At 45.5% G+C, this 24,639-nt stretch overlaps 1 protein-coding gene, 1 long non-coding RNA gene and 1 pseudogene across 9 annotated transcripts in view; all 3 read left to right on the forward strand.

Annotated features, from left to right (window-relative positions):
- The first annotated feature begins 131 nt into the window (after positions 1-131).
- On the forward strand, positions 132-9,894 carry LOC140846086 (cytochrome c oxidase subunit 7C, mitochondrial pseudogene; annotated as a pseudogene).
- A 2,513-nt stretch (positions 9,895-12,407) lies between these two features.
- LOC108402714 (uncharacterized) lies at positions 12,408-17,858 on the forward strand. Of its 2 annotated transcripts, none has more exons than XR_012124975.1 (3): positions 12,408-13,465; positions 16,609-16,710; positions 17,333-17,858. It is a non-coding gene; the product is annotated as an uncharacterized lncRNA (long non-coding RNA). The 2 variants fall into 2 exon arrangements; XR_012124976.1 differs by lacking the exon at positions 12,408-13,465 and adding an exon at positions 14,095-14,801.
- A 1,941-nt stretch (positions 17,859-19,799) lies between these two features.
- Positions 19,800-24,639, forward strand: part of RXRG (retinoid X receptor gamma) — a 142,649-nt gene continuing 137,809 nt past the window's right edge. For 6 of the 7 annotated variants that reach the window (XM_073221193.1, XM_073221192.1, XM_073221190.1 and 3 more), the window contains exon 1: positions 19,800-19,973. The gene's annotated coding sequence lies outside the window, so the exon portion shown is untranslated. Of the gene's footprint in view, positions 19,974-20,025; positions 20,188-24,639 lie in introns of those variants that run through there. The other variant, XM_073221195.1, reaches the window with a different exon arrangement.

Below are 24,639 nucleotides of genomic sequence, written 5' to 3' on the forward strand. Positions count from 1 at the left end.
CTAAACTGTCCCAGCAAGTCATATTTCTCGGATTGGTTCTGCAGAACCTTAGCCCGTTAATAAGTTATTCCCAGCAGGGCCACCGTAGCTTGCTCTGGGCGCTCGCGGCAGCGGGGTACAGGCTTGGACTGCGCGTGCGCGGAAGCCGCCCCGTCCGCCCGCCCCTACGCCGCGGCGGAAGGGTAGGATGTGTGCTTTCTGCTGCAGTGCGCTGGAAGCTCGTAAGTGAGAGGGTTCAGGCATGTTAGAGCTTCCCTGCCCCTAATATTATCGTTAGTATGTCAATAATGTTGCATCCCTGTTAACTATTGTTAGCCTTGCCGAGGACCGGAAGTGAGTCCCGCCCGCGCCCAGGGGCTCAGCCCCGAGCAGGCTTTCCCCAGAAAGGGGCCGTAGACCTTTGATTGTGGACTTCAGACCCAGGTTCGCCCCACGCCTACTCTGGACGCCCCACATCCTCCAGGAATCGTCCACCTGGGCCTCCCCTAGGTACTCTTATGTGGGGGTCCTCCCGTTTGCGAGAGCGTTTAGGGACCGAGTGATTGTGGAAGGCTGGAGTCCAGACCTAAGGCGCCAGGCCGGGTGTTCCATTGTATTGCGTTGTCACATCCACGCGGCTAGAAGTATTCAAGGGCTCCTAAAGTCGTTACTACTGCTGTTTTTATTTACAGACCCATCTAGTATGTTCAATTCAAGACTGATCCATTTTCAAAGAGATTGCACCTCTCAAAATGTTCCAACTCCCCAGCTTGCAACCAACCATAACCACTCTTCAAACTTATTAGGTAAAAGAAGGGCTTACGTTTTAAAGTTCCAGGCACTGTGGGTGTGAAGGGCTTGTTTTGACTGAACATGGAAATGAAGAAAGTAGGAAAGCATTTCTGCATTATTGAGAGGTTTTTTCTCCTATGCTGCTATAGGCTGAATGTTGGTGTACCCCCATTCATGTGTTGAAACCTCATCTCCAGTGTGATGCTCTCTGGAGGTGAGGGCCTTTGGGAGGTGATTAGGTCATAAGCGTGGAGTCTTCCTGGACGGGATTAGTGCCCTCATAAAAGACACCCCAGAGAGCCCTTCTGCCGTTTGAGAGGACCTGGCAAAAAGACCACTGTACATGAACCAGGAAGCAGGCTGTCACCAGACATTCAATCTACTGGCATCTTCATCTTGGCCTTATCAGTCTCTAGAATTTTGAGAAATGAATGTTTACTACCTAAGCCACTGCAGCCTGTGATACATTTGTTACAGCAGCTAGAAGGGAGTAAGACACTTGCTGACTGTTGTAGATAAGAAAAGAGGCAGCTTGGGGTGGATCAGGGGCATAGTTCTGGTCTCTCCTTTCCCAGCTATCTCTGACCGCAGACAAGTACTTGGCCACTCAGGACCTCTCATTATAAAAGCGATGTTCGTTTGTTACAGATATTTTGGAAAATACAGGGGGAAAAAACCCCAGAAAAATTACATATATATGTAAAAATGGAATCATGTTGTATACTTTTTCTCTGCTCTTCCCATTTCATAAATTGTAAGCCATTTCCCTTCCTGTGTCCTGAACAGTTCATTCTGTAACATTACTTGATAATGTTTGCACATCGTTTCATAGCATGGACATACCACTCCTCTTGGAGTTAGTTTGTTTTCAGTTCTTTACTTTTTGGGACAATGTACAACCTTGTAGATAAGTCAGTGTACATGTTCATGTTATTTCTTTTGGCTAAATTCCTTTAAGGAGGAATTTCTGGGTCAGAGAATACCTACACTTAAAAGTCTTAAGATATTATCAACAACAGGCACTCCAGGAAAAAATTTATAATGCTCTCCAACACTGGCTACTGGGTATCATTTTCCGGCATCTCCAGTGGGGATAAGATCTTTCCCATGAGATGATTCTGAAGTTCAGATGAAGTGAGGACAGACTCCTATGTTAGTTTTACCACAGGATAACACATTTTCCAAGTTTTTACAACTTCACAAAATGAATCACGTTGTGGAACTCTTTGGCTCAGAGATTACTGTGTCCCTACTTCACTCACCATTGATGCCTTCACCTTGTAGTCAATATTTCAACATATAAATTTAATGGAGGGGCACAAATATTGAGACCATAACACACATATATTTTAGCTTTGTCTGCTAAAAGGGTACTGACACCCCAGGAGCAAAGAACACATGTAGGACCCATATCTTGATTATCTTGATTTCTAAATACCATTCCCCACCACAAAGGATTGGGGCTGATTCCCAGGGTAGCCCTGGAAAATTTTGCTGTGCTAAAAAGTAAAGATGTGAAACATAATGTTCTTCATGTCATTGTAGATTAATGATAACAAAAAAAAAAAGTAAAGATGTGCTAAGAAAAATTTGATACTCAATATAATGAAGGATGGTAATGTCTTATAACTGATTAGATAAAGTAAAAATCTGTAATTTCTTCTGCCTCAGTCTCTGTGCCTTTTTTACAGAGCTCCCAACAGCTCCATGTTGGGACTGAGCATCTGGAGGTTCACAGCCTCTGTGGTCTGTAGGAGCCACTGTGAGGAGGGTGCAGGGAAGAATTTTTGGTGTTTTCAGTGGAAAACGAGTGTTGGTTACTAATTATGATGAGTCTGTACCTTGGGTCTAGAATTGCTGCACCTTTCTTTATAGTAAGACACCAGGCTGCTTAAGAAATAAGGATGTTTTGTTTAATTTATGAAACAATTTAATGTATGAAGAGGAGCATTTTAAGAGGTGCAATCTTTATGAAAATGGCTCACTCTTGAATTCAACATACTAGATGCATCTGTAAATAAACTTATGGCATGAGGAAAAATCCATGAGCCATACTGATAACAAATAGATCAGTAATACACAAATGTGTACATGACATAAATTTGTATGTAAATAGGGAGTATACAGGAGTCCTCTATTATAACTTTCTGTAAGTGTGAAATTATTACACAAAGCTAAAAAATATTACAACCCCCATTTTACCCTGTTTAAAAAGAAAAACAAATATATATACATAAAATTTATATATGTACACATTTAAGTAGATACAACTCCCATCATACCTGCTTCACATCCCCCCCATAGCACTTCCCAGTGTCTATCATACTGTGTTATTAATGTATTCATCATGTCATTTTTATTCTTTGCCCTCCTTTCCCCACTGCTTCCTTAAAGGAGGTAGGCTCCACACTCATTCACTAGGCTGTGGGCCTAGAACTGTCTGGTCCATAGCAGGTGCTCAATAAACATTTGTTGTTGAATGAATGAGTGAATTAGAACTTTCTGGGCATGGAGGTGGTTATGGCTGACTTTCTCTGGGTGTTCTGGCTTCTTCAGAGCCTCCTCTGCTAGCCCCTCTCAAGATGCAGGTGATTTATTTTATTTCCTCAGCTTCTGGCTTTCCTGTGTTGTCTTCTGGTCAGATTTTCAGGAGGGCTGCCATCATTGCTGTGAGGAGATCCTCTTTGGTCAGAATTTAGATGGGCTCCAGGCCTTCTGTGACCCACGGGTGGCAACGCTCACACATTGCTTCCGCCTGCTGGGAATGGGAGCTGGCTACTGGTACAGTCCTCTCTTTCACCCACTTCCTTGATCATTTCCCAACCAAGGAGCATACCCTCCAGTCCATGAAACACATGTTAAGCTCTTAAGGTGGTCTCCCCTAAGGTCCTCCCATCATGCTTGGGAGAGGGAAGCACCACTCACCTGTACCCCTCAGTGTGGGTGGGAACTCTGTGCAGAATCCTTTTCCCGAATCCTTTCCTATCTGCAGCCTCCCAGCCCCTTTGACACCCTTGGTGTGCATTACTCATGGTTCTTGGAAACTTGCTCATAGTTCTCTGCATGGTCATCTGTCTCTCCATTTGCTCTGTTACTGATTCATGTTAGATTTTAGTGCCTCAGTCAAAACCCCCAGTTTAACATCTTGTCGTACATGTTAATCTGTGACCCACGGTGGCTCTAAGATATATTGCTATCAGATAGGAAAAAAATCATCACTCGGAAAAAAATTCAAAATAATTCAAATGCTTTCCATGCATTTCCCCCAAACACCATGAGGGGGACTTACAGATTACAGTAATATTTCTAAAATCTTCATTTTCCACCTCTGTTTATATTCCTCACCCACCATGGCTGCTCTCATTCCTCTGTCTTCCAGATTTCCCGTGAATTCATCCTCTGGCCTTAACAGACGACCATGGTCCCCTCCCTTTCCACTTCTGCCGTATTTATACCCTAAGAATCCCAAAGAACCATCTAGCCAGACTCATCCCTGGCTAGAAAGGGAATAGTTGGCTCTTCATTAATGGCAGCTGGCAAGGATTACCCAGTTACACTACAATCCTTAACTTCCATGTAGTTAGGTGTGATTGTGCAAGTCTTCCCTAATGGGGTGTAAACAAAAGTGAGGTGTGCTATGTCTGGACCTGACCCAGAAGACTGCCTGTACTTGTCTTTCCCCTGCTCTCGTGCTTGAACGGTGATGACCAGAGTAACCTTGCGAGGCAGGGCTACTATTGCTTGGGTCCCTGCATGACTATATGGAGGAGAGGTGCTTGCCAACCTGGGGTGGCTTCCCCAGAATGTTAGATGTGTGAGAAAAAAAAGGTTCTTTTGCTGGAGCCATTTCATTTGGTGTTCTATTTATTAGAGCAGTTTAGACTTTCACATGTACAGAATTTAAAACCAGGTGTGGTGTGCTGTCTTAATATAAGTCCAAAATATGTAGCATTGACTTTGCTGGGCATGAGGCAGTGGAGAAATGGAGTGTTTTAGATCCTTGTTTTACTGGGGAAATGCCAGGTGGTACCATACTGGAGAAAACAAAGAAGACACAGGTCCCCCCGGAGCCTGTGGTTATGGGAAAGGCAGATGGAAGGAGCCAGAACCGTAGGGTGAGTTGGGACTGCCGGCTGGTTTTAGCAAGGTACAGGTTCAAAACCTTGGAGCCAGATGTGTTTGAGAATTCAGAATTTTTTGAAATTTAGCAAGTTAACAATGGACATACTGTATAGTATAGTACAAAACATCCCTGCAGTCTGGGGAGCACCCCCTAATCAAACACTGAATTAACACCCATAATCAAATATTCCTATTTCTGCAGTGACATCTATGATTATTCATACCAAGCAGGATCAATAAAGACTAAAAATAGCCCACATCAATTTAGGTCAAATTTTACCATGGCAGAGTTACAGAAATGAGCTAGAAGAGCTTTTGCTTTGTCAGAGCTTTCTGGGTTTCAGAATTACAGAGAAGGGGTTGTGGACCTGGATCATAAGAGAGACGGGAGCCCAGGCAAGAACTGACCTGTTTTCAAGCAGAGAACGACCAAAATGAGGAGACAGTCCAGAATTTGAGGTACCCCTGGATTATACCTCAAACTGTGAGAGAGAAAACTTGTTTGCAGACCTCCCATTAAAGCTTCTCAGTCAAAAAACCCAGCTCTGAAGCAAAGATCTGAATAAAGTATTGCTGTGCTGCTATGCTGTCATTTTGGATGGCCCAGGCACAGCTGCCGGGCACCGAGAGAACCAAGGGACCTGTGTTCATCCTAAAGGAACTGTGAGATAGTAAATGGGTATTGTTTTAAGCTGTTAATGTGTGATACTTTGTTACATAGCAAAGGAAAACAAAAACAGTTACTCAGAATGCAAATGAACTGCTGGGAAAATTTCTTGGCCAGTGGGAGATATATTAACCCTCTGAAACCTGGTATAGATGGTGCTACATTACCAGGTATATTGTGATGATTTTGCAGAATCCAAATTGGACAGGAACACCCTGCATACAGGATAATGCATGTGGATAAAATGAAGGTTTCTATGGCCAGGATTATCACCTGGCCCTGGTTGGCTAGCTCACTACACACGTGTGGGCAATATGTCATTATTGACTATATAAAGAGCTCCACCCAGTGCTCTGGGCAACATGGTGGCATGGCTGCAAGACTGCAGGAGAGCAGAGATGAGACTGCAGTGGAGGACAGACTTTGAGATGGCGACAGGGGCAGAGAGGCCCCGAGGCAGAAATGGCTTGCTGCCTGCAGACTCACTCTGAGTGGACGGGATTCTAGTGATTGACCTGCCACCGTGGGAATAAAGTTAGGTATAACCCTTTCACCCCAAGTATGTTCCACTGTCATTCTTTGGTCTCACTGAGTCCATAGTGAACTTGTCCGGGGCTGAAACCCATTGGCAAGACAGTGCAGAACATCAAAAGCTAGACCACCAGTATTTTAGAGCTGTTATCCTGGGGCAGGTTTGATTTCATTACAAATGGTGGCCGCTATGGATTGAATTGTGTGCCACATTCATTTGTTGAGGTTCTAACCTCTAATATGACTGTATTGGGAGATCAATTGAGGTTATTAGGGAGGTAAGTAAGGTTAAATCAATGAGGTCCTAAGGATGTGGGCCTGACCCAATAGGGTTGGTGTCCTTATAGAAAGAGAGCGGCACTGGAGATCTCCCTGCCCACGTGTGTGCAGAGAAGAGGCCATGTGAGGGCTCAGAAGGTGGCTGTCACTAAGCCAGGGAGAGAGGGCTCACCAGGGACCAGCTGTGACGGCACCTCGATCTTTGGACTTCTGGCATCCAGATCTGTGAGAAAACAAGTTTCTGTCGTTTATGCCCCCGCTGCCCCCCAGTCCATGGTATCCTGTCATGCCAGGCTGAGCACACTGATACAGTTGGTTAGTGACAGTTGGCCACTGGCTAGTTGGTTAGTCAGTTTTCTCTAAATAAAGTGTAATCAGGGTATGAAAGTCCAGTTTTCAGTGGCTGTATAGACAGTGGTCCAGCTTCAGAATGAAAGAGTAACTGGGTGGAGTAAGATTTTGATTTTCTAACATTCTCAAAAAATGAGTCATTCCAAATAGCACAGTTTTCTGAAAAACTTTAAGCATGCAAATGTCCTTGAAAAAACTATTTTGAAAGGGCAGCCATTTTTACATTGTTCCTCCTTTTATTTTTAAACTTTCATAAATATAATTAATGCAAGTTGTTAAAATCAGATAATATATATAGAGAGAATTATCATGAAGATATGATTCATGTATTTTCTCTACGAGGCTGTCCCCTGCCTCAGCTCCAATCCTGTTCTCACACACTCCTTCAATCATTTCTATTTTTTTTCTTCCATGCTGCCTATCTCTGTATTTCTCAACAATAACCTTACACCATTTTTTTAACTACCAACTTTACACCTTGCCATTCCATGATAGGATTTAGTTTTCTTCCATCAACTCCAATTTCCCCACCTTCCAAAATGGTTCTGTCACTATGCTCGGTTCCCCTGTGTGTAATCAGGCACCTTTAAGCAAAACGTTTAAGCCTCCGCTGCTTATTCCACAAGCAGGGGAGAGTATTTCCCTTCCCCCTTTGGACCTTGATGCTTCTGCTGCCTATTGCCCCCTCTTTACGCCATTTCTGATCCCCTACTTTCGATATCTATATATCTACTTTAACAATATCCAGATTAATAACATTGAAACTTTGTTCTGAAACTATGGTTAATTTTCTCATAATTTGTCTATAGTTCAGTTCTACAAATTGGAAGCCAATAAACCAGTGTTATTATTATGATGGTGTAAATATTGTTTGTGATAGAATGAAATACTGTATTGGGCTTCCTCTCCTTATTTCCTATCATGACCCCGTACCTCTTGCTGGATAATGGTGCTACAAAGAAACATAATGAATATAAATTACTGTTCCTTTATGACTCAGGATCATAATTGTGAACCCCAGATATTTTGCTTGCTATGATCTAGTGGTGTCCATAGGTTTTACGGAGGTACACTGGGGGTTTTCTCCTAATATCAACAATAGCTTTTATTAACTGAGTACCTCCTAAATGTCAGGCATTCACAGACTGCATCTGTGTCAAACACCTGGAAAGCCTAGTGAGCTTATGACAATGTTAGTAGTCAAGTAAGAGCTTGGCCGACACTTAAATGGCACACAGCATATAAAACCCAGAGCTCACATGGTCCTACCTGATATGGCCCCTGCTGACCTCTATATCTTCATTTTCTCATTATTATTTTGTTCAAGCCACAGAGGACCTCAGGGCTTTCTTCAAGCACACCGAGCTGGCACTGACCTCAGGGCCTTTGCACTTGCTCCCTCCCCCACCACCTGGCACACTCTTCCCCCAAATCCTTGCATCACTGTTTCCTCTACTCATTTGAGTCTCTGCCCAAATGTCGCCCTCTCAGAGAGGCCTTTCCTGACTGGCCCACCTATGATAGGCAGATCTCTGGTCACTCCTCTGCTTGCTTTATTTCTCTGCAGGGCACTTAATACCTCACCTTTTGTTATAATGTATTCACTTCCTGTGTCTCTCCCCCATTAAAATGTAATGTCACTGCAGAAAGGCACTTCATCTTTATGTTCCCAGGATCCAGGGCCTTTTCAGCATCTGGTAGGTAGGTGTCCAGTGACTATCGTTTAGCAAGTGGATGAATGCATATCTGAGCAATGCAGTCGCGGTGTGTCGAGCTGTGTGGTTTGGCTTCAAGTTGTGGATGAGTGGAGCCTTAGCTCCCCTGAAGGCCGTGTCTGCCTTCCCCAGCTCTGAGCCTGCCCAGGCTCCGGCACATTCTCTGTAAGTCCCTGGCCCTGGAGCAAAAGACACCCATTCAAGGAAGTGGGAGGCCTTCCGCCCACTACACACAGCTTCTCAGATAAAGTGCTTGCTGCTTGCCCCGACTTGGGCTGGAGTCACCCTGCCCTGGTCAGACTCAGGTGAAAAGTCGTGATTGCAGAGTAATGACTGCCTATGTTCTTTCATTTTTTTTAAGTCAAAATATGTCTGTGTTATTTATATTCTAATTTACGAGACATATTTTTAAGTCAAAAGTAGATACTTAGTGTTGGAGTTTTGGGAAATCTGAACAAGGGTAAAAATGAAATAAGATCATCCACAATTCTGTTACTACACAATATTACTTTGAATGTTTGGTGTACATTCTTACCATTTTTCCCTTTGCAATAAAAAAATATTTTTGAATGGCATCATATTAAATGATGTATCAGAATGGCATCTACTCACAAGTAATGCCATATCATATTTTATGGATATTTCACATTGTATAGTGGCAACGTCTATTAATTTTCTTCTAATTCCCTCCAAAAACAAAACAAGCACAATGTGTACACATGCATCTCATCTATCGTCTATATACCCATCCACCTATCTGTCCTTGCATCTATCAGTTAATTTATTATCTATATACCTTTGTACCAGTCTTTCTATGTAATCTATGTATCTATGTAATCCTTCTATTTATCCATCAGTCATTTATGTATAGGTCTCTTTCTCTATGCATTTATTACCCTGGTTTCTATGTAGGTGTCTGGCTATGTGTCTTTCTGTTTATGCATCTATCATGTATCTGTGTAATATTATCTACCACTATACCTATACATTTATCAACCTATCTTTGTATTCTACCTATATATCTAGCCATCATCCATCTATGTATGTATGAATGTATATTCGTCTGCATGTATGTATTCATGTAACTGTTACTTATTTCTGTATCTTTCATTTTTATTTACACAAAGGACCTGCCCTGCATATTTGGACACCCTGTTACTTTCACTTAACGCATCTTAGAGACCTCTCACCTGAGCACTTTAAGAACTATCTAGTTCTCTTCTTTGATGATGATGGCCCAATAATGCATTTAGAATTTCTTTTGTCTTTAATTTTACTGTGTTATATAATGTACATTTATGCAGGCATACCAGTTAGATACCTCCAAGGTCACAAAGTGAAACAGCACCACGCCCTAAAGCCCCCCAGTGGACTGCTACTCAGTTACAGCCTTCTGTCTCCTAGAAATCATCTATCCTGACTATTGTGATTATAATTCCCTTGCATTTAAGAAACTTTACCATCTGTGATTGCATTTCCAAGGATAGATTTTTTTTTTCTGTTAATGAACTCTATTTGGATGGAACCATACTTGAGGAATTTTGTCATTTCTTGCTTCTTTTGCACAACATCATATTTGTGAGATGCTTTCATGCATGCAGCTGAGGTCATGCACTGACATTACAGTAGTAGTCCATTATAGACCTAAACCTCCCCTTAAAAATAACAGTTCTGATGGTAGTGCACATTTGGGTTGTTTCCAGTTTGGGCCTTGTAGAAAATGCTCTTATGAACATCCTTATAGATGTATTTTGATGCTCATGCACACCCGTTATTAAAGATACATTTCTAGGACTGGAATTTCGAGGGCGTGGGTGTCAACTTCATTAGGTAACCAAACTGCTTCTAAATGTTAGCACCCATCCCTTCCCACACCCTCAGGCAGAAGCCACTCCTCGTTCAGCAACCTTGTCCACACTTGGTGGTGTCAGACTTTTAAATTATATTTTACAGGTTTCCTGCTCATGGTTAACTTAGTTGTTTCTCTTTCTTTATCTCCCTCCTTTAAAAAATTCTGCTATTACAAACACTGTTAGGAACCCAACTTCATAGACAATCTGGGCAGGGTTTTGTAAATAAGTGCATAATATATCTCCTTATTAGTGGAAACTCTAAGTTGGGGGTACTGTAAATGTTGATAGCTCTGCCTGAGAGGGCTCCGCCTCCCCGAGAGCCCCTTGGTTTATATTCCCATGGCAGCACGTGGGAACCTCTTTGCCCACATCTTCAGCAACGCTGGCTATCATCCAACTTGAAATGTTTGTCATTATTTCATCTCTGTTTTGAGTTGCACTTGTCTAAATATTAGTAACTTTTTCTATTTATTTACTTGTATTTAATGGCTGAAACTTTTTCTCTTTGAAAACTACCACTTCTTATCTCTTGTCCATTTGCATACTGGATTGCCATTATTATTATATAAGTATGCCATATCATATAAATGTATATAAGCATTCACAAATTAAGGAAATTGGCCCTTTGTGGTCATGTATGTTGTATATATAATTTTTCATTTGACTTTGTTTAGACTACTTATATTCCATAGAGGAAAAAAAAAACTGTTTAAATCTACTAATTTTTTACTTTGTGACCTCTAGGTTTTATATTCTTCTTGGGAATCTTTCCCAACTTCATTCATACTTACTTTTTGAAATTTTATGGTTTATTTTATGTTTGACTCCTCGATACATGTTAAATCTCTGATAATTTAGGTTTAAATCTTTGAGGCATCAAAATGAAGGAATGTGGCAAGAATTCTCCATTAACAGTTTGTCAGTGGATCCATTTTTTTTCCTGCTTGTTTAAAATGCTTGCTTTATCATGAACTAAAATGCCATATGTATTTGGGTCTGTTTTTCGATCTCCATTTTGTTTCACCAATGTCTGTTTTCCTCCCCAGTGTCAAAACAGTTTTAAACTTTGCTCACTGCCTGGGTTTTACCAAGCAAAAACATGTTTGTCCTTCACCCGGAAATCAAAGCCATATATACGCCCAGAGAACACAGGCACCTGGAGCCCCTCTGAACAGGGTTCCATGGGAGAAGGATTATGTACCTGGCACAGAGGACACTGGGCTACAGGTGCCAAGGTAACAGAGCTAGGGTGTTCTGTGGATTCTCATGGGGAAGAAATGCTCTGTATATACATAAAACTGCAAGGTAGGCAAGCAGTATATTATAGGGCTGATATCTTGGGGCAAAGTCTGCTTTCATTCAGAAAAGTAATGTAGCTAGTGATTAGTTAGTTAATTATTCTTTAAATAAGTAGGTAACAGTGCAACCAATCTGTGCACATCTAGTTTTCCCCTGGCTGTAGGAAGGAGGTGGACGGTGACTGACTTCTGAGAGAATTGGAAATGGCCTAGAAAAACTTAAGCTGTCTTACACCCTCACGGCATGGGCTCAGCTTTCTGAAAGATGAAGTCCCTTAAATAACAAAACATACTTCATTTTTACTATTCTGAATGGATAGTGCCCTCAAACGCACCATGACCATCCCTCTCTTATTTCTAAAATTTTCATTGAGGGGTCCAGGCACAATTGTTAAATAAATCAGGTAACGTAGGAAAGCAACAGTCCTTAGTCCCACCTCATTCTGGGAGCAATTCCTTTTGAACTCTCTCTGTTTGCTTTTCCCAGTGGTGCCTTCCTCGTCTCCGTGTGCCCCCTCCTGATAACGCCCGTCGCAGGCCTGCTTCCTGGCTGCACACTATGGCGGGGTCTCCCGTCAGCCAGGCCCACCCCGTCTACCCTACAGTCACATGACCTGCCCCGTCCTCTCTCCTTCCATGATCAGCGCTGACTCGTGTCTCGTTCTTTCCCGTTGCCCAGAGGCAGCGTCTCTTGGCGCTTCACTTTTGACCTTTGCACGTACACTTTGCCCTCCCCACCCTGCTCACTTCCACGTCTCTACACGTGTGCTTTTACTTCCACACGGTCGAGATTGTTAACACCTACCCTCTGTTCTAGAGGCGTGGTTACCTCCCGCGATGATCTGTTGTTAGTTTGAGCCTAACGGTGAGAACCAAATAATCGGTGTGCACATGACGACGACTTTGCAGATGTTCACTGCACAACCAAGTACTGTGTTCTTCTTTTCCTTCATTTTGTGGCTAATGTTATGCTCTCTGTGCCACTAGAGAACATTGCTGATGATCAAGTTCAAATGGAATTGCCCTGTCTTTAAACGGGGGTGTGGTGAACCTGGCGTGACTTTCCGTAGCATGAAAGAGACTTAAGTGTACACGATGCATCCTCCGCCTCGGCCACTTCATGTCTTAGTCCGCCTGGGCAGCGAGAACAAAGTACCGCAGACTGGGTGGCTTAGACGACAGACACTGATTTCTCTCGCCCTGCAGGCTGGCCGTCTGGGATGGAGGTGCCCGCAGACGCAGTCTGGTGAGGCCTCTTGGCCACCTCCTTGTGTCTCACGTGGCAGAGAGAGGGAGGGAGCGAACACTCTGGTCTCCTGCTCTTCTCATGAGGACCTTGTAAATCCTTATAAACACCAATCCCCATCCTGGGTGCCTCACCCTCATGCCCCCATCTAACCCTAATCACCACCCCAAAGCCCACCTCCGAATGCCATCACCCTGGGGTTTCGGCCTCAGCGGACATTCGTGGGGACACGTTCAGTCCCTAATGCTCCACGGACCACCCTTCCCGCTCTTCCTTAGTCGTGTGCGGTGTGTCTGCGCGACTGAGTTATATCTCTGTTGAGAGGCAGTCACCGTGGGCCTGGGGCAACCCTGCGCGTCCCGGGGAGTGCAGCTCTGTGGGCCAAGGTGCCTGGCTCTGTTCACCCTCCTGCTGTGCTGGGCCCCCGCACCGGCTTGGCGTCTCTGTGAATTCCTCCACCGCCCTGGGGTGTAAGGAGAGGTTGGGCCTGAAGACACTCCCACAGGTGATCCTTATTTCTGCTAGAAGCCAGATCGGCCAGGGTTGTGCGTGGGAATCCTGGGAAGCCTTATGAAGACTTCCGTCCTCGCCTGGGCATCAGAGGGGCCAGTGCCGCAGCTTCAGGGCATCAGGTGACTGACGATTGCCTCTCAGGTGCAGGGAGATGGTTCTCCCCTGACGCGCTCCCAGCAGGGAGCTCTGTCTCTGCCCCCCACCCCCGGTTTTAGGACTCCTTGGGCCTTTGCTGTCAGGCCACTCCTCTGAGCCCGGCTGGTCCTAGGGAATTCCTGAAAATCCAGCGGTGCCTCCCGCGCACCCTGCTGGGAGCACCCCCTCCCTCTCCCCTGCCCCCTCCCCCCCTCCAGCTCTGGGGCCTGAGCCGGCTGCTACTTCTTTCCCTCCCCATTGTTGGCGCCCTTGCGTCATCAGCCACTTGCTCAGACTCTGGGCCGTTGATACTTCTAACTTCTGTCTCCAAGGCTCTGCCCTTGGCCTTAAGATCCATTCTGGCCACGCCCGGGGCCTTCTGGTGCTCAGAGCCAGGGCAGTGATCTCTTCTCAGAAGGCCTCTGTTCTCCCTGAGCACCATGCCCATGGGTGTGAGGTGTGACGAAGGGCAGAACCCAGGTGATCCTGGTGACACCAGACTGTCCATCAACCTTGTGGAAACACCTGTGGGAGGGAGGGGGGGGTGTTGTGGGGAGCGGCCCACTGGGCAGGTGACCAGCGCTCAGACCACGCTGCTGTCCCTTCGGGGTTGAATGGTGTGTCACCCCAAGTGCAGCACGGGAGGGGTGCTAAGTGGGGCTCCTGGGGCACGCCTCCCTTCTAGGGGCCAGCATGCGTGCTGTAAAGGCCTGGCCATCCATTCTGAGGATGGGAGGATCAGAAGGTGGTGCTGTCGCGGGGCCAGAGGGGGGCCGACACCGCCTCCAAGGGGCTCACAGTTCAGGAGACAAGAGACCTGTAAGCAGGTAATAACAGCACAGGTGTGACAGGCTCTCCACAGGTGCTTTCAGGGTGCAGGCGTGGGGCTCAGGGCACCCTAGCTGCTCCCTCCTAATCTAGGAACCTCCGACTCCCTCTCCCAACTATTTCATCCCTCCAGTGGTGAAAGCTCAAGGATTGCCAAACCAGTTTTCAGGAACCCCTTATCCGGGCCAGCTTCAACACGTGGGAGTGGCTGATACTCAGCAAAAATAAAGAATCACATTTATGGCCTCTGGGGAGGAAACTGGCGGCTGGAGGCTGGGAGGGGAGGGAGAGGCTTTCCGCTGGTGGACTTTGTGAATTCTAAAGCTCCACTACTTATCCATTAACATAAACTTTCTTAGAAGTACAGCCAAGAATTACCAAAAGCATTTTTAAAATGTCAGTTGGAGGACCTCAAAAGGAGAGGCAGCGTTGCATAGAGGAGGCGCTGAATGGGGAGCTGCGGAGCCTGGGTGCCCTTGAAGGGTTATCAAGGTGAGCCCGGAGCTGCAGGCATCCGTCCTGGGGTGAAAACAGCCGGATTAAAGAAAGTCATGCTGTTTGCACATAGACGTTGCAGGTCTACGGACTACCCCTCTGAGAGCAGATTTAGACACTTCAAAGTCTCCTCACCCAGGGGCAGCTACCCACATAGCTTTCACGCTTGAAATTCTTCACAGCGAGGTAGGCAGGTTGGGAAGGCGTGATGGGCTGTTTTTCAAGGCAGGCGGTCTGCAGCTCTGCAGGGCCACGCGCTCTGAAGGCAGCCCGGGTCTGTGTGCTCCTGATGCCGACTCAGCACTCATACGAGTGATCAAGACCAATGATATTCCATCTGTGAAAACATCGAGGCTGTGTTTTCCAATCTTTTTGACCAATTTCTCATAGTAAGAAATAGATTTTACTTGGCAGTTCAGTATTTTCATACAAAATCACACACACAGATATATAGGAAATAAACTTTCATAAAAGTGTACTTCCTCTAATTGTGTGGATGGACTAAATTTTCTATTCGGTTCTTTCCAATTTGGTATTTTTTACTGCTGATCACGCTCCACTCAGGGTCTGGTTCTGAGGGAATCCAAATTGCAATGTTTCCAATCTCAGGCATTTCTTTGTAGTCTGGATGTTTTAAGCGTCCCTAGTTAATTACTTACAATTCCCTGAAATGGGGCTTTAAAACACGCCCCATTCTTCTAGGACCCCTTCCCCTCCACCTTGCCTTTCACACCAAATAGATGATTTCCCTTCTACTTCAGAGAAAGTGGGGGAAAGAATTCTTCCAACTGTCTTCTCCTCTTCCCATTTTTCTGCTCAACGTTTTGCCTTCAGCTGTCTCTACCCTGGGGCCCCCCACTTCGCAGCAGAAGGGGTGTCCCTCTTCCTGTTTAGGTCTGACTGCTCCCCTGAGCTCTCCCACTCTCGCCTCCTCAGAGCCCTAAGACCCCCAAAGCCAGCTCCTCTCTGGTCCTTGGCTCCTTTACCGGCACATTCCCACCAGTACTTACACATGTGGGGGGCTCTCCACACGACACTCCACAGCACCCCTTCACTTCCCCTTGCCTTTGCTCTGACTATGGCCCTCTCCCTCCTTCTCGGGGAGGTCCTGAACCATGTCTCCTCAGCTGTGGGGTCCCTACTTCATCCTCTCCAGTGCACCCTGTGCCTGCCCTAAGCTGAACTGTCCCAGGGCCAGCACTGAAACTGCCAGTCCTACCACAGACCCCGTAGTTTAGCACACAAGAGCTGTGCATTTGGGCTCCCGCCTGCCCTGTGCCACAGGCCCACACGGACACCCCACTCTGGCTACTGAGGATTCTTCTAGTCCCTCCAGCAGGTCACTCTGTTTCACATCTTTGCACTGTCGTAATGCACCATAATGCACTTCGTTCGCATCTGTTTGAATTTTCTTCTGCCCCAAGCTTCTCTCAGTTCCCATTCTGACAATTCCTGCTCAGCCTTTAAAAAATGGTATGAATTACCATCTCCAGGGACACTTTCTTCCCTAGTCTTAGAGGCCTTTCCTGCGTGATCACCTAGCTCCAGGACACGACAGACACCCAATGAGTACCTGAGTTAAGTATGGCAGCAGCAAGAGCGATCCCAGGGACCAACAGCTTGGATTCTGAGTGCCCTTCTGCTCCCGCCAGCAAACCTCTGCCAGGAAAGAGCCAATCTTAGTAAGCGGCCATTGCAGGCCAGCAAGTAGGCACACGCAAACCGATCCACCTGACGAGAAGCATCAGGAAAGGGCAGAAATATGGGGCAGGCCTCCGTAACTCTTCCTGTGTTTGTTTTCTAGGGCTACCATATCGAAGCACCATGGACTGGGTGGCCGAAACAACAGAAATGTGTTTTCCCACAGTGCTAGAGACTAGATGTCCCAGATCGAGGTGTTGGCAGGGTGGGTTTCTCCCAAGACCTTTGTCCCTGTGAGCCTCTCTGGGGGTCTCCATGCTTCGAGAGGTCTCTGAGCCTTCCCTCTCTGAGGTGGACCTGTCTGAGGCTGGGGCCAGTGCCTACCCATATGCAGCCCTTGGCTGAGGGGCAGGAACCTCATTTACCTCTTTGAAGACCTGCAAAAGTTTGGAGAGGAAGAGGTGGAAATGCTCCAAGAAGCATAAATAATCCTGTTTTGATGGCTCCCACCCTTCAAATCAGGAGACACTTTTATTATTCACGCGCTGCTCGTCTTCCACTAGTTTATATGAGTCTTCACAATAATAAGACATAGAACTCAGAATATTTATGTTGCAAAGGGCTTAAAATAAAGATCCAGTCGGTCTTTCATTTTAGATGAGAGGAGAGCATTTACTTAGATGTTTTTATATATGTTATAAATCCTACAAGACGGTTACTATTCCCATTTTGTAGATAAGGAGATGCCCCTTAGAAAAATGAAATATCTGGCCTAAAGACTCAAGGTAAACTGGACTAGAACCAGGTTTCCTGACTCCCAGGCACTCCTCTCTGGGTGGTAACTAACTCAAGCCCAATTCTAATGCCCCGATCTGTGTCTTCTGTAGAAGATCCTATCATCTGAAAAACGCAGACCAACACTGGCTCAGGAAGGCTTTGAAGGTCAGAGGCAAACCAACAGCCTTTCATGATGCAGCCCCGTTGGGCCTCAACTTGACCGATGATCTGTCAAACCCAGCAGAGCGCCGTGCGAGGCTGGCTCACATCCCACTGGATGTATGACCGAGGGATGCACTGGAGAAGACACTTTCTGGAAGCAGGAGATGCTGCATACAGGACCAGCAATCAGGGCCAGAGGGGGCCCGTGGTTGTAAAAATGAACACTGAGATTTTGAGGGGGAAAAAAGTGCAAGAGGGGGACGAGTGCAAGAGAAAAGACCACAAGTGGTGGGGTGTGGAAGAAAAGTGTTTGAAAAGAGAGCACGGAAGGGCATGATCATGTCAGAGAGCTGGGGCAGTAGAAATAAGCAAGAGCAGTGCCCTGGGAGAAAGGGCTCCCTCTGCCTGTCATCCTATGCCACCTACCCTGTGGTCACCTTGTCACTTCCCACCAAACATGCTGTCTTCTCATGCTCTATTACTGTATTTTCCATAAAGTCACCTTTATGGAATTGTGCCCACAAGGGATGCTTCACTTCCGTGGTGGGTCTCAGGGTGCTCATTTCTTCGGCTTCCCCTTGGTGGCCCTGAAGGATCTGATTGTGGAGTGCTAGCGTAACAGGAGAGAGATGGGGAGCACAGGTTCTCTGTATTCCTCCTTAGCTGCAGCTGCTGCTAATACAGCCGCAGAGGAACAGATGGTAAATTCCATCATCACTGGATTGAGGATTCATATTCGTCCTTGTACTGTCACAGGAATGAAAACAGACTCTGACGCTTTGACTTCGTAGCAAAGCTCATTTGTTTAATATCCTGGACACAGAGCATAGCCCTATGGCAAGAAGGGAACAAGTAAGCAGGGGAAATTAAGCTCCACTTTCCTTTCCCAAATAATGATTCTATCAGACACTCACATGGTGGCACACTGTTGCAGGTTTGGGATTATGGCTTTATAACAACAGCAGTTAATAGGTATTTAGCCCTTCCTAATCCAGGTCCTACTGTAAGCACTTCATGTTATTAACCCAAGTAGTCTTCACAACAGCTCTGTGAGGTTGGACCTTTTACAGGTAAGATTTGAGGCTGAGTAACTGGTCTAGACTCACCCAGTGATAACCATCATTGTTAACAATGATAACGATCATCATTGCTATTTCTCTGGGGACAGGCATGCTTTAAAAAAGGACAAGTCTGCACAGCTGAGAGCACAATTCCATGTTTTATGTGCAGTTGATGAAAAAAACGTTCTGAGCTTCTCGATGACAGTACCATACATAGGGTGAGAATTCTTCCCTAGTCAGTCAAGCATCCTTCTGTTCACATCCTCAACTGAGTCAAGTCTCTGCGCCTGAGTTGAATCAACTCTAAGACTTACAAATACACATCCTGGATTTTCAGAGGCAGGACTAATTTAAATCAGCCTTAACTTTCTCCACAAGTACAGCAGCTTTTTAAAAATGTATCCTGATGGTGGGCCAGAAAATACTGCCATTCCACCCGCAGAGTAGAAACTTAGAGAATTTTCCCCTGTATTTTCTCACTGACTCAGCTGTTCTTCCCTTTCTTCTTTCACACATCAGATTTTTCTCTTCCCACTTTTTCTTCCGCCGTCTTTGTCCTTTCCTCCTGGAGCCCTCGCTCCTGTTAGGAGGTCTCACTGGTCTGCAGAATGAGGCCAGTGAAAACCAAGCCCCTCACCGCATTCGTTATTTTTGCTGACAGTATTCTCCCCCTTTGGAAAAAAACATTTTCTTCTACTCAGGACCTTACTTCAACATGTCCAAATCTCTGCGCCTCCATAATTACAGGCTTTACCTGTACAATTACCTGTGCAACTAATTGTCACCTCCCAGAGACGATTACTCTTGTTAATTATTAGGTTCTTTTGTTTCCTATTTCGGCGGCAAACCCTGGAGGTGATGGTCAGTCATGTCCCCCAGCTGGTTGACGAGATGCCGGTGAGGGTCCCCAGGAGCCCGTCGTGCGACCTGGCCGGGGGCGCTCCGCGGGCCCTCCTCATCCCAGCACGCGTCCAGGGGACCCTCACTTCCTTGGGGTCCGCTGAAACGGCCCTCCGCGCCTCACAGGGGCCCTTGATTGAGAGTCCCGGCACCCCCAACTCCGGACGCCGACCGGGTCCCTGGACATCGGTTATTCCCGCCCAGGTCCAGGCTGGTGTAAAGCACCTCCAGCCCCGGCCATTTCCCGGCCCCGCCCTCTCGGGGAATCTGACCACTCAGGGGCTTTGAGCGGAAGCTCCTGATTGGTCCGCCAAGGGGAGCCTGTTAGAGAGGGTTGAGCTCATTGGATAGGCTCTCGGCCAGAGTCTGTCGGAAGCGCAGGCGCCAGGAGGGGCCCGCGGCGCGGGGGCGGGCTCGGGGGCGGCTGTTGCCTTAGCAACCGCGGACCCTCCCGCGAACCCCGCCCCTCCGAGCCCCGCCGCCGCGCCGCCGCCTGCCAGTCGCTACCCGGGGTCCTCCGGCTCCTGCCACACGGGCGCGAGAGGCCGGTGGCCCCGGTGGCCCCGCTGCTGTCAGCGAGCGGAGCCCAGCTTTTATCCCCAAGGCGCTTACTTTGGTTGCCCATCAGGTAGAACTCCGCTTGTCCTGACAGGAGCACAGAGACCCTGTGTCCGACGGGCCGGTGGGATGGGAGCAAGGTGGGGACGCTGGCTGCGGCCGTCCCTCGCTGCCCCTCTGCCTGGGCAAAGCGCGGCCCCGCCCGGCAACCCGTTCGCGCCCCGGGGTCCCGCGGTGCTCTGCCCAGGTCAGAAACCAGAGCCCCCGCCGCCCTGAACGGCCAGGTACGTTGGCAGGTGCAGAAAGAGTAAGGCGTCCACGGCAGCCACTCAGGTGGGGTCCGTGCGCCACCCTCGCTCGTTGTCTGCCTTGAGGATGGCAGACCCGGTGTCTCTTCCCGGAGGGGGGCGGCACTGAGGACAGGGGCCTGGACAGGGGGCCAGGTGCGGGCGGGTACCCGGCCCCCGAGGACAAATTTCCCTCTTCCACGAGTGGTTTTAAGTTTTATGTTTATGTATGTCGTTTTTTCTCTTTCTATTAAGATTTTATGTTTTTAGAGCAGTTTTAGGTTCACAGCACAGTTGAAGGGCAGAGATTGCCCATATACCCCTTGCGCCACGCCCCCACGGACAGCTCCCCGTTATCCACATCGCGCACCAGTGGGACATGTGTTTTAAACTATGAACGCCCACTGACACATCACCACCACCCCAAGTCCATAGTTTAATTTCGGTGGTGTACATTCTGTGGGTTTGGACAAATTATGTACGTACGTTAGCAAGCAACTCCAAAGCGTTTTTATCCAGGTTTGTGAAATAGGCAATAGCTGGTTGATCCCTCTTTGGGATTTAAAAGGAAGGAGACGGAGAAATGTGACTTTTAAGTAATATACTGTTTTTCTTATGTAGCTTTGAAGGAAGCGCCAAGAGTAATTCCATAAACGTTCTGAGCAGTAGGGCAGTGTTACCTGGAGGTAGATACGTAGCTTCCCACTGGGGCTCCTTTGAAAAGCAAACCTCATCTGAATGAGTAAATTCTGACAATCAAAATTAGTCCATTTTTCCTTTTATTATCCCTTTTGTTATCCCCCACCCCTTGTCTAGTTTTCACAAAGGATTTGGGCACATGGGCTTAATAGATTCATTTAAAACTGCTTTGAAATGAAAATATGTAAACGTGGAATTTATTACTCTTATATTCGGCATTTTCAAATTTCTTACGAAAATTTGTAGCCATCACTGGCTACAACCTGTACTACTCAGATTAAAACAGGTATATTATTCAAAATTATGTGCATCAAAATAGAAAATGTTGAACCAAACATTTCCCTGCTGACTTTCCATTGTTATTTAGGAAATTTTTTTTTAAAAAAACGTTTATTTCTGCGACTTTGAAATTAGTAAGGATTCCTAATTCTCTCTTTAAATTTTTCTGGCACCTATGTTGTTACTAAAATGTGCAGAGTTGAACTGCATGGGATTGCCAGGATTTTGGTTTTATTTGATCAAAACAGTAAAAAAATGGCAATTTCAAATATGATTCAACCTAGTATCTGAATAGGAAAATTTTTACTAAAAAATATTTTGAAGTTAATCCTTTTTTGAGATAAATGATCACCCCCTAATGTATTGATTTTTTTTCTTTTCTTTTTTTTTTTGAGAGGACATCTCTCATATTTATTGATCAAATGGTTGTTAACAACAATAAAATTCTGTATAGGGGACTCAATGCACAATCATTAATCAACCCCAAGCCTAACTCAACAGTCTCCAATCTTCTGAAGCATAACGAACAAGTTCTTACATGGTGAACAGTACAAGGGCAGTCATATCACAGAAACTTTCAGTTTTGATCATGCATCGTGAACTATAAACAATCAAGTCAGATATGATTATTCATTTGATTTTTATATTTGATTTATATGTGAATCCCACATTTCTCCCTTATTATTATTATTATTATTATTATTTTTAAATAAAATGCTGAAGTGATAGGTAGATGCAAGATAAAGGTAGAAAACATAGTTTAGTGCTGTAAGAGGGCAAATGTAGATGATCAGGTGTGTGCCTGTAGACTTAAGTGTTAATCCAAGCTAGACAAGGGCAACAAAACATTGAGAGAATCGGGTGCCGATTTCTCTCAAAACAGGGCAGTGAGGTTCTAAGCCTCACCTCTGTTGATCCCCAATTTCTCACCTGATGGCCCCCCTGCGACTGTGCCTGTCTTAGGTTGTTCCTCCCTTGAGGAATCTTACCCATCTCTGGCTAACCAGTTATCTTCTGGGGCCACCTAATGTATTGATTTTATAAGTTAGTATTTTATACATTGGGTTTACTTGCAGCAGGATCCATTTAAAATTTCCCAGAGTTTTCTGTTTTGCACATGTGTGGTGTGATGACATCCTGACTAGAAATTCAGGAATTTAAGGGCAACGAGAAACCTTTCAGCACATGTCTTTCGCAGCATTAACCACAATTCTCCCTGACAAGTTGGAGGTTACTGACTTTGAAACATAGCCAGTTGCAAAGAACCCAGTGTGTATTCTTTCCATGACCCTTGAAAACTGGCCTGTTTCCTATTAATGACTTTTTGTTTTGTTTGAAGCATGTGATGGTCCATTTTCTTGGTGAATTTCCAGATCTGCCATTCTTCTTGTACAACTCATTTGCTTTGTGGTGGGTCTCACCAAAAGATACTGTGTACATACAGAAAAGGGGCTTCTGGAAGTTATCATGTTTCAGCAAGAGAACTGTTTAAACATCTGACTATCATTTACAATGAGCATCTCTGGTCTCATCCATGGAAAATACCACAAATAGTAGAGAAAACTGAGAAGAGCTGGCAGAAGATAGCTGCTGAGTTTGCACTGTGCACTGTTCAAATGGGTTTTTAGGAGCCCTCAGACCAAGGTTATTTTTTATTTCAGTTTAGCTCATTGGGTGTGTTCCTTTTTGTAGAGAGCTGAAGAGCAGAGTATGTTTTTTAAAGGTGAACTTCAAAAACCAGTTAGTCCGTCCTCCTTCCATCTCGAAACAGTATCATGATGGACACAGAGCCTGACTCCAAGACAAAGGGAGGCTCTTCAAAATTCTTGGGTAGGCAGGGGCTTTCCTGTTGGCACTATTCCTTGCTGATGCGTTTTCGTCCCAGCTGATGGGGACTCCATGTGCTTTGGACCAATGAATGTCTTGTTACCCTGGGAGCCATTGACTAAACCTGTCCTTTAAATCTTTGGTTAGGAATTTTGAATATATCTTATCTTTAGGAGTTCACTGGCTTGTAGATTTCTCTAAGGCCATTTTTTTCCAGTGTTGTTATTGATGGAATAAGAAAAACCTGCCAAGAAAACCTGGTTATCCTGGAAATGAGCCTTGAAGGCTGAATTGCTTAAATTTTCAGGTGTGACCAGTTTAGCTCACAATAAGATTTCCATCTATTTAAGGGTGTTGAACTAGATAAGAGTGAGAAGATTCCAGGCTTTAGGAACACTTCTGAGTGGAGCCGTAATGCCTCAACTTCCTTTAATGTAAGAAATGTGAAATTCTTTGTTGAGCCTTATAGGCCACATGCTTCTGGTTTATTACACTACTATTAATGTAATTTGCAGGATGAAAACTTTGGGGTAATTAATGGACAAGTCTGTCACGGTAAGACACACACCCAGAGAAAATCAGGCTGCATTAGTTTCCTCACAATTTGAAACTCTTGGTTAATAATTATAGCTATCTTAACTGAATGTCAGGTGGCAGTGTGCAGTGTTCTGTCCATCATCTGAGGAAGAAAAACATTTGGTTCCATGTCCATGATCTTGCACTAACTAGGGTATGAAACGCCTTTTTAAAATAACAGTAGGTTTGCATGTCTTTAAACCAGTGCTATTCAATAGAGAATAGAGTGCTATCTGCACAGGCAATTTGGCATTTTCTGGTATAAAAAGAAAGAGGTGAAATTAATTTTAACAATAGATCTTAACCTCATATATCCAAAATGATAGCGTGTCACCATGTAATCAGTATAAAAATAATTAGTGAGATATTCTACATATTCATTTTTGTATGTAGTCTTAGAGATCTGGCACATATCCTTTTTGGACCAGCCACATTTCAAGTGCTCAGTTACCCCATGTAGCTAGAGGCTGTTGAATTGGACAGCACAGCTGTAAACTGTTACTCCATCTGGTTAGGCAGAGCATGTTAGACTGGGGAGAGAGAGATGGGCAGGAAAGGGGTCGAGGGGTGGGTAGAAGCCTCTGCTGGGTGCAGAGTATCCTTGGCCCCAGACTTCCCAGAGTATGTCTCTTCGTGTTCAACATTTAAACTTTAAAACGAAAGCACTGACTTCCTTTATTTGATATCCCAGCAGGCGATTGTGATCAAAACAAGAAAATAAACAATTTTACAGACTCAGGGTCTGTCCTAAACAATTTAAGAAGTGAGAAGAGGTGGCTTTGGTCTGGTGGAATCAGAATGGATTTGGGGAACGGGACAGACCTGAGTTCAGACCAGCCCTGCTCCGTCTGAGCTCTGACTCTGTGCAAATCTGTAGCTTCTTTGGCTCTGACCACTGTACTGGGCACGAAAATACTAGTTTTGCAGAGTTGCAGAGTTGCAGTGGAGATTAAACTAGATTCCTTAGGTGGAAGACCTCATTCAGTCTGTGGGCGGAGAATGGGAGGCACTCAGTCTGTTGGTGTCATCTTCCTCTTTATCTGCTTTCCCCACAGGGCATTTTTGCCC

The sequence above is a fragment of the Manis javanica genome, chromosome 14 (assembly GCF_040802235.1).
Source record: "Manis javanica isolate MJ-LG chromosome 14, MJ_LKY, whole genome shotgun sequence".
Classification (NCBI taxonomy): domain Eukaryota; kingdom Metazoa; phylum Chordata; class Mammalia; order Pholidota; family Manidae; genus Manis; species Manis javanica.